The following is a 10,814-nucleotide window of genomic DNA, read 5'->3' on the forward strand; positions in this document are numbered from 1 at the left end:
GCGTGAGTCTGCACGGGGCACTCTGGAAGTGGCAGGGGTGAGACCCAGCCCCAGCCAGGCAGGCGGATGCAGAGCTGTGTCTTTCCACTGTGCTCTCAGCCGTGGCTGCCCACCCAGCACCTTCTCCCTGCTGAGGTTTCAGAGGAACCAGAGCAATGAGCAGTTTATCACACTCCTAAATCTAGTCCTGTGACTCCTCCCCTACTGCCGATTGTTCTCTGCCCAGCCCAGGCTCAGCTCCCCCTCCTGAGCCCCAGGTCTCTGGAAAACCTCTGTCTTCTCCTCTGGGCCCTCCCGTGGCCTCTGGTCCTTGCCATGGTACTGAGGCCAGCACCTTGTGGACCTTCTCCACACAGCTTCTCTGGCTGAGCCCCCACAGTCACGGTCTAGTTCACCCTTCCTGTCCCTGCAGTCCTTGTGCTTTTCTGCTCCCAGCCACACTTCACCCAGGTGGCACATCTGTCCCCTCTCCTGCTGCTTTCCTTTTCACTGTTGCTCCCCAAACACTCAGATCTTCACCACTGTGGCCACTCATGTCCCGTCTGGAGGTCTCCTCCTGATGTTACCCAGAACTCTTATCTGCAAAGGTTTCGGTTAGAAACTCACCGGCTATGTTTGCAGATGACATGATCCTATATATCGAACAGCCTAAAATCTCTACAAAAAAACTGCTGGAATTGATAAATGATTTCAGCACAGTAGCAGGATACAAAATCAACACACAAAAATCAGTAGCATTTCTTTTCTCCAATAGTGAACATGCAGAACGAGAAATCAAGAAAGCCTGCCCATTTACAATAGCCACCAAAAAAATAAAATACTTAGGAATTGAGTTAACCAAGGAGGTGAAAAATCTCTATAATGAGAACTACAAACCACTGCTGAGAGAAATTAGAGAGGATACAAGAAGATGGAAAGATATTCCATGCTCTTGGATTAGAAGAATCAACATAGTGAAAATGTCCATACTATCCAAAGTGATATAAGAATTCAATGCAATCCCCATCAAAATTCCAAAGACATTTTTCTCAGAAATGGAAAAAACTATCCAGTCATTTATATGGAACAATAAAAGACCACGCATAGCGAAAGCAATGCTGAGCAAAAAAAATAAAGCTGGAGGCATAACACTACCTGACTTTAAGCTATACTACAAAGCTATAATAACCAAAACAGTATGGTTCTGGCATAAAAACAGACACACCGACCAATGGAATAGAATAGAGAATCCAGAAATCAACCCACACACTTACTGCCATCTGATCTTTGACAAAGGCACCAAGCCTATTCACTGGGGAAGGGACTGCCTCTTCAGCAAATGGTGCTGGGATAACTGGATATCCATATGCAGGAGAATGAAACTAGATCCATACCTCTCACCGTATACTAAAATCAACTCAAAATGGATTAAGGATTTAAATATACACCCTGAAACAATAAAACTTCTTAAAGAAAACATAGGAGAAACACTTCAGGAAATAGGACTGGGCACAGACTTCATGAATACGACCCCAAAAGCACGGGCAACCAAAGGAAAAATAAACAAATGGGATTATATCAAACTAAAAAGCTTCTGCACAGCAAAAGAAACAATTAAAAGAGTTAAAAGACAACCAACAGAGTGGGAGAAAATATTTGCAAAATATACATCTGACAAAGGATTAATATCCAGAATATACAAGGAACTCAAACAACTTTACAAGAAGAAAACAAGCAACCCAATTAAAAAATGGGCAAAAGAGCTAAGCAGGCATTTCTCTAAGGAAGATTTACAAATGGCCAACAGACATATGAAAAAATGCTCAACATCACTCAGCATCCAGGAAATGCAAATCAAAACCACACTGAGATACCACCTAACCCCAGTCAGGATGGCTAAAATCCAAAAGACTCTGAAAGATAAATGCTGGCGAGGTTGTGGAGAAAAAGGAACTCTCATACATTGTTGGTGGGACTGCAAAATGGTGCAGCCTTTATGGAAAATGGTATGGAGGTTCCTCAAACTACTGCATATAGATCTAAAATACGACCCAGCTATCCCACTGTTGGGAATATACCCAGAGGAAAGGAAATCATCAAGTCGAAGGTATACCTGTTCCCCAATGTTCATCGCAGCACTCTTTACAATAGCCAAGAGTTGGAACCAGCCCAAATGTCCATCATCAGATGAGTGGGTACGGAAAATGTGGTACATCTACACAATGGAATACTACTCAGCTATAAAAACGAATGAAATACTGCCATTTGCAACAACATGGATGGTCCTTGAGAGAATTATATTAAGTGAAACAAGTCAGGCACAGAAAGAGAAATACCACATGTTCTCACTTATTGGTGGGAGCTAAAAATTAATATATAAATTCTCACACACATACACACACACACACACACAAAACCGGGGGGTGGGAAGAAGATATAACAACCACAATTACTTGAAGTTGATACGACAAGCAAAGAGAAAGGACATTGTTGGGGGGGAAGGGTGGAGGGAGAAGGGAGGGAGGTTTTGGTGATGGGGAGCAATAATCAACCACAATGTATATCGACAAAATAAAATTAAAAAAAAAAAAAAAGAAACTCACTGGCTAGAAGTACTAAGACACACAAAGAGGAGTTTACTTTTATTGTAACACCAAAGACGTGGTTAGCAGCAAAGGTACCCATTGGGAATCCAGACTCTGTTCTTCCTCTTTCCGCATTTAGTGTGTAGCTTATGTTAACTCTCATGGTTGCAAGATGGTTGCCCCAGCCCTGACCATCACAACCATGTCTGATGGAAGAAGTAAATGAAAAGGCCCCTTCCTGAGACATTTGCTTATATATTATCAGTCAAACGTCTGTCATGTGGGCACCCACAAGTGCAGGAAGGCTAGGAAAGCGATGACTAGTTTCAGTCTCCAGAGCAGAGATAGGCAAAGGAGGACACAATTGCGAATGCATGTGGGATGAGCTGTGCACCAGCATGTGACACCGCGGGTCATAAACAACAGCTCAGGCTTCACAGAAGAGAGAATTTGTCAGCATGACAGACAGAGCATCACACAGAGCTCATGGCAGGGGAGCAGCTGAATCTGAGAATAAACCAGAATGAGAGACATGAACGTGGTCAGGAGTTTTTCTCTTCTGTGTGTCTCTGTTCCTTTCTCTGTAACTGCTTCATTGTGTTCTTTTACTCTGAAGATCAGCTTCTGCTTCTTATCCATCCCCCGAGGCAAAACAAATAAACAAACCAAGAAAGCCCAGAACAGTCAGCTAGCTGCCAAAGGCTCTAGACTTCACTCATTAGCAGTGCAGACCTCTCCATGCAAACTTGGAGACTAGGCTATGGCTGTGGGGTGAGGTCGCATGTGGCTGCCTTGGGAAAGGAGGAAGGGAGAGGCACTTGGACATGAGCTCAGTCCTCAGCAGTAGTAGCAGTAGCAGCTTACAGCAGCAGTAGCAGCAGTGGTGGCAGTGGCCTCTCGGAGCATCTGGGGGCACTGGCAGCAACAGCTTGCAGCAACAGCCTCCAGCAACAGTAGTGGGCTCCTTGTGGCACCCCCAGGAGCATCTGGGGTTTGGGGGGCCCCGTGGATCAGAGCCCCTCATCCTTTACACTTAAGTCCATAACCCAGAACACCTGAGTGCCCATGTGCAATTACATTAGACAATAACCAAGGAACTCCTGGGCTCATGTGCATATTTACATCAAATGCTCAGCAAGATTCTGAACATCTCAGGGGCCCTGACCATTTTCCTTCACTTTCCCTACAATCACTATATCTCACAGAAAGGAAAATATAAGCAAAATACATTGGTTAATGTGTTCCTAAAACTTATGCACATTAAGAGTATGATTTTTCTGAATTGTTTTTCAGGTCTGTCATCAATATCCACATTTTCCCACTCACTTCTGCTCTCTGTGCCCCCAAGAGCTTTCTTTAAAAATATTCCTCACTGTGTCTCCTGGATCTTTCTCAGGGCTACTTAGACCTTTCCCACATATTTTGGTGCATGCGTTTTCTTGATCTTACCAGGAAATGGTAGCCGGGAATCAAACTTCTTCAAGTGATCCTTAAATTCCACATGGATGAAATGCTGTGTTTCATCCCCTACTTTTCCCCAGCTCACTCCAGATGCATATAATGATGTCTTCTCCCTGAAGCCTCTACTCTGCTTGGGGCTGTAGCCAGGCTGACACAGAAGGCTGAACATCATGGACCTGTGACCCACCAGCCACACAGCTGCTGTGGGTGTCCGCTGGCCAGGGGTGAACCACGGGTGGTGCGGTACATGGCGCCATAGCCTGTCCCTGGAAAGTGTCTCCACTCTGCAGGACTGCACTCGTTTCTTACTCAGCTTTGCGTTTCCTCCGAGTCCCGTGCTCCGCCTGGACCTCAGCCCTGTCAACAAGGGTCCTACCATCTCAGCTAGCTGTCCCCAGCATTCTTTTTTCCCATCTGAGGAGCAAGCTTCTTCCCCGTTTTCTCCCTGGCAGCGGGCATACTGGCCACTTCTGACTTCTGTTCCATTAGATGGATTTTGCATGGACACGAATGCCAGTTAAAGACAGCTGTATACTGCCCAGTCCTTTGAAGGAGTCCATGTGGGAGTCCGTGCTTTCTGCGTCTCTGTATCAGTTTTCCTCAGTCTCATCTTCCAGTGAGTGATTCCTCACACTCATGACAACTGAAGGCCTGGGAAGGCTGGGATGGGAGCCCGTTCAAGTCAAGAACTATGGAGAATGAACATAGATGGTGCATACCGACCTGTGAAAATTTGGTATCTTAAGGAGGCCTTATCCCTGGAGAAGAGCCCCCTGAGTTTTTCAGAGAGTTCCAGTCTTTTTAAAATGAGTGAACGTGAAGATAGTAATGTTTTAAAGATTAGATGGGACTTCAGACAGTCATTAACTTACATATTGAGTGGTCAGTGACTATTTAACTTTGTTTTATTTGAGGACTTTACAGCCACAGTTGGTGGATTGTTAAACTGTGCTCCCTAAAGTCCACAGTTGGGAACTGTTAAGGTTAAATTACTAACAAGAAGCCATGTTTGTGATATGAGTAAGGTTGTGAAATCAGGTTTATCTGGAGTGTTTAATTAAAATGGCCTGTTTAATTTTTTTCCCTTTCTTTTCTCCTTAGATTATTATTTTAAATTAATAAATCTTGACTCTATGGTTTTATTTTATTAGCTTTGCATTTGCTTTACTTCAAATCACTCATACAATTTGCAGAAATAATTATGATCATTTGATTACTATTCCTATAGTTTCATGGGGTGTTTTAGTCCGTTTTGTGTTGCTGTAACAGAAATACCTGAGACTGGGTAATTTATAAAGGAAAGAGGTTTATTTGGCTTATGAATCTGGGACAGCTTCATCTGGCACAGGCCTCGGGCTGCTTCTGCTCATGGCGGAAAGTGGCAGGGAGCCGGCGGGCACAAGCAGATCACATGGCGAGAAGAAGCAAGAGAGAGAGAGAAGGTGCCAGGGTCTTTTTAAGCAACGAGCTCTCGCGGGAACTAATAGAGCGAGAACTCACTCATTAACCCCCCTCCCCCAGGAAGAGCTTTAATCCATTCATGAGGGATCTGCCACCATGACTCAATCACTTTCCAACACTGCCACATTGGAGATCAAATTTTCATGTGAGTTTTGGAGGGGACAACACATCCAAACTCCATCATGGGGCTTCTGTCATTTTTCAGAATATTTTTCCCTCACACCTTTGCACGTCATCATGTATGTGATCATCCTTTCTTAGATATTTTATAGAGGTGTCTTAAGAGAGTTTTGAGGTACATTTTGCTGCTAAACTCTCAACTAATTGAGCAGGAATCGGGTGGTGGAAGCACAGGGAGGTGACTCGCTCAGCCCCTTCCCCAGCAGGCTCGCAGATGTGGGCTAAGAGTCAGCACAGGTGGCACGGCCAGGTCGGTCTGTCACCGTCAGGGTGTATCGGAAGTAGCCAAATGCCCATGGATTTTAGTGTCAGTGCGTGTTTATCTTTCTTCCTGTCAGGGGGCTCTGGGGTGAGATTTGACTCACCTTACTCAAACGTGAAGAGATCATCTCATCCTTCACAAGCAAGGTAGCCTCACCTGAGTCCAGGTTTTCCAGGAGGAAAGAAGGGTGAGATGGAAGGAGAATCGTGCGTCAGCTCTTTTGAGGAGTTTCCTTTGGTTTTTCTCCCTGGAGGGGTGAAATTGCCTTTCTTCACACTCGATTTTGTTTGACGTTTTTTCTTGCTCTGTGGGAGTGTCTTGGAAGGCAGGTCCTTGCAGCGTCAGTCGACACACGTGAAGGGCTGGGCTCCTCATGCCAGGAGTGCACTGGGCTTGCCTTGTCTACTGACTAGGGCTCTGGGTACATTTGGATGTAAAACTGAAGTCAGTTGACTCTGCAGAATGCAGAATCCTGAGGGGAATGCAGAGGGACAAGCTGAAGATGGGACTGTGCCTAAAATCTGCTGGGAGGGTTTGGTTGCGGGTGACGGGAAACTGTGAGGAGAGGAACGGTGTGAGCGAGGCTGTGGCCACCTCCTTCTGAGCAGAGCTGTCGGGCTTATTGCTCAGGTTTTGTACAGAGACCGTGACCATGAGAAACCTCCCTGAGTGCTCGGTGTTATCATTTTGCACAACTTAGATATTTGGTGGAGCAGCACACAGGTGAGACATGTTCAGGAAATCTCAGTTCTGTGGACCTCTGCTGCTCTTAGGCTTTTCTTGGTGGGTGGGGATGGGGGCAGCGAAATTTTCATTCCACTGAGGTTTAATGGCTCATGACTCTTCATTGCTATTCGTTTTGTTATTTTTTAACTTGTTATCTCCTGCCTGTCTTGTACATTATTCCGGTCTTTGTTCTTGTTCAGTTAAAGTCAATGCTCTATTTTATGCACAACCAGGATCCTATGTTAAGATATAGGGCAGGCCTCAGAAATTGCCTTAGTTGCAGCCCTTGAACAAAGTCTTCCCTTCCGAGTGGAGCTCTCTTTCCCACCCAACCCCAGCTGCAGCATCCTACGGATGGGAGAGGCTGATATCATACAGACATCTGCAGGAAAAATGATCACACCCCCCAGCATATGCCCCTTATTTCCACATGTGCACAGTAAGTACTCTCTTAATAAACACCTATTACTGTCTGTCCTCTACGAGTAACACTTATCATTAAGCTCCATGAAGCTCTGCGCAGGTGTCAATGATGCAAAAATGCATATGATGGATTTCCTGCTCATAACTGGGTGAAGTCTGAGAGGGGGGATAGAAAAGAAAGTCAGTGCTCAGCACATGGTGTGGCAAGTACCATGAAGCGAGTAGTGCAGAGGACAGGCCAGCATGTGGTGCTCCTTCAGGGACAGCTCTTCTTGTTTTCCTTCACTACCAGAATATTCTCAGCCTTTTTATTTTTTGAAGATTTTTTCTTCTCTATAGCCTATGTTCTCTCTCTCATCTTACTCTATACTCAGGGTGTATTAACCTTTCGTTTTTTAAGCTGAACTGTGGGATTTCCTTAGATCTACTTCTCAGTGCACCAGTCGCCTCTCCATGTTTTTCTAAGCTATTGCAGTATCTGTCCATTGTGGCAAAGTCTTTTGTGTCTTCCCTTTTACAAATGTATTTTAATTCCAGATTGAAGTTAATGGCTCTAAATGGGACTATAGTATCTCTCTTTCCAAGCGTCAAATCAATTGAACAAACCAAAAACTAGTAAAAATAAACTATTTTACCTCAGGCTCAAGCCAGAGTTCAACTATCAAATATTGTGAAGTCACCTAGGGCCAAAGGTAAGAAACTGCTTCTCTCTCTGATTTTGAACTGAGGACCACATGCTTGGGAGATGGATGTGAGGGCCTCACAGCTAGGGCAAATCTGCAGAACCTCTGTGGTATTTCTCCTTAGATCCCTTTTTCATTTATTGACTATCCTTCTGGGATCATCTTTTTACTTAGAAGTATTCCACTATTACTTTTTAAATAAAGTATTTTTGGTGGTAAATGCTCAGTGTCTGTTTACTTGTAAACTGCTTCATTCCATTCCTGTTCATGAACATAGTTTTGCTGGTTAATCATTTTACATTGACGATTACTGTCTCCACACCTTGCATGTGTTACTCCACTGTCTTCTGGATTCCACTACTGCTCTTGAGAAGTTTCTGCCGTTCTTTCTGTCATCCTTTTAGATGATCCATCCCTTATCTCTGGATTCTTCAACAACCTTTTCTTTGTCTTTGTTGTTTTCAACTTTATTACAGTATGTCTAGGCATGAATTTGCATTTTTCCTGATTGAAATATCTTAGGCTGTTCCAATATCTGTAGATTCATATTATCTGGTAGCTCTGTAATAGACAAAAATCCATGTTGTTTTAAAATCTTGCCTCCTTATTGTTTGTATTCTATGGGAAACTGGTTAGATGTGTGGTAAACTTTTCCATTTAGTCTTCATATCTTTTGTATTTCCTATCTTTCTATATTGCAATGTGGCAAATTTTAAATATCTCATGTTTTACTAATTCTTCCTTCAGTTGTACCTAACTGGTCGTTTAACTCTATCCTTTGATTTTAAAAATGAAATTTCTAATTTAATTGGATTATTTGTTTTCTTTCTATAGATGTGAGTTCCTTGTATATTTTGGATGTTAACCCCTTGTTGGATGTGTGGTTTGCAAATGTTTTTTCCCCATCCAGAGGTTGTCTCTTCACTCTGTTGATGATTTTGTTGCTGTGCAGAAACTTTTTGCTTTAGTGTAGTCCCATTTGTTTATTATATGTTTTTGTCACCTGTGCTTTTGGGGTCAAATCTAAAAAAATCATTGCTCAGACCAATGTCTTGTGGTTTTTCCCCTATGTTTTCTTCTGGTAATTATGTAGTTTCAAGTCTGATGTGTGAGTCTTTAAGCTATTTTGAGTTGATTTTTGTAGCTGGTATGAGATAGAGATCCAGTTTGATTGTTCTGCATGTGTATGTCTAGTTTTCCCAGTACCATTTATTGAAAAGTCTGTCTTTTTCCAATATGTAAAACTTTTTAATTATGGAAAATTTCAAACATATGCAAAAGCATATCATATGAGTATAATATTTACTAAACTCCCATGTAATCATTACACAGCTTCATAGGAAACCAACACGTCCGAGGCATACCTGCACTCCCATGTTTATTGTGGCTGTATCCACAATAGCAAAGATATGCAACCAACCTAAGTGTCCATCAACAGATGACTGGATGAAGAAAATGGAATATTATTCAGCCATGAAAAAGAATGAAATCCTGCCATTTGTGGCAACATACATGAGATTGGAGAAAATTATGTTGAATGAAATAAACCAGGCACAGAATGAGAAATGCTACATGTTCTTACTAACGTGTGGAAGCTGAAAAAGTTGATCTCATAGAAGTAGAGAGTACATTAGTACATTAGTGTTTACCAGAGACTGGGGAGTGGGGAGGAGGATAGTGAGAAGGGTGGTCGGTGGATGCAAAATTGCAACTAGATAGGAAGAATAAGATCTAGTGTTCTATAGCACTGTAGGGTGACCATAGTCACCAACAATTTATAGTATAATTTCAAGTAGCTAGTAGAGAGGATTTTGAATGTTCCCAACACAAAGAAATGACAAATGTTTGAGGTGATAGGTGTGCTAATTGTCCTGATTTACCAATATATCACACTGTACCCCATAAATATATACAATTATTATGTGTCAATTAAGAAAAGATAATTTTAATAAAGAATTATTAACTTGATAAAAGGACTTATGGAAAACTGGTGGACTAGAGGAGCCCAGGGCATATTCCTCTTGCAGAAGATTGAAACGGGACCACCACCGTGGTGCTGCAGTTGCCAGAGCCATTAGCCAGTCCCAGAACTTACTCCCATCTTGCCACAGAGCAGCAGCTGTGTGGGTGATCCGTGACTGCTGCTACCGCCACTACATAGGAAGCCCCTTACCACCATGTACATATCCCAGTGGGAAGCCATGCCGCTGAGGACACAGTAGCCCTGTAGGAGGTAGCTGTAGCCACCACCACCACGTGGGAAGCCCGCTGCAGCCATGGACACCACAGCCCTGCAGGAGGCCACTGAAGCCACTGCCATGGCTGCCATCACCACCACCACACAGGAAGCTTACTCCTGCTGCGGACACAGGTGCCCTGCAGGAGGCTGCCGCTGTCACTGCTGCCACCACCAGACAGCTACCACCATAGTGAGAGTGGCCTTGCTTTTCACTTCTTGAAGGTTTAACATCAAATATATTTTCTTCTAATGAATCAAGCTGTAGTAAGTGCAACAGGGTTACACAGATCTTTGCCAGATTAAGAAACAAGGACTTTTTTTGTGTGTGAAAACAAAGCTGTGACCTCAGTAGCTACAATATTAGTAATGATAACTAGAGTACTGTGCTTATCAGATGACTGGCAGTGGTTTTAGTCATGAATATATATGAACTCATTTAATCCGAACAACAACACTATGAGTTAGATGTTATTATCATCTGCATTTCAGAGATGAGGAAACTGAGGCCAGCATGTTAACTTTGTCAATGTCACACAGTTAATGTGCTTGAGCTGTGAATTGAACCTAGTGACAAGATGGTGGATGGCGTCACATAGGATGTGTCAGAGCTGGGCATGTCATTGGGCATGGGAGGCTTTTGGAGAGACAGGCTGATCCTGCCATCATTCAGTTGACATGAGTTTGTTTTTAGGTAGAAGGGTCAGAATTTCCTGAAGTTTCTTTCCTATTCAGGCTCCCATCTCTAAGCTTGACTGAAAAGCATGAGTTGACTTTTTATGTCTGCCTAACAGGTTCTTGGTTTCTCCTCTTGACCA

This window comes from Cynocephalus volans, chromosome 11 (genome assembly GCF_027409185.1).
Source record: "Cynocephalus volans isolate mCynVol1 chromosome 11, mCynVol1.pri, whole genome shotgun sequence".
Taxonomy (NCBI): Eukaryota; Metazoa; Chordata; class Mammalia; order Dermoptera; family Cynocephalidae; genus Cynocephalus; species Cynocephalus volans.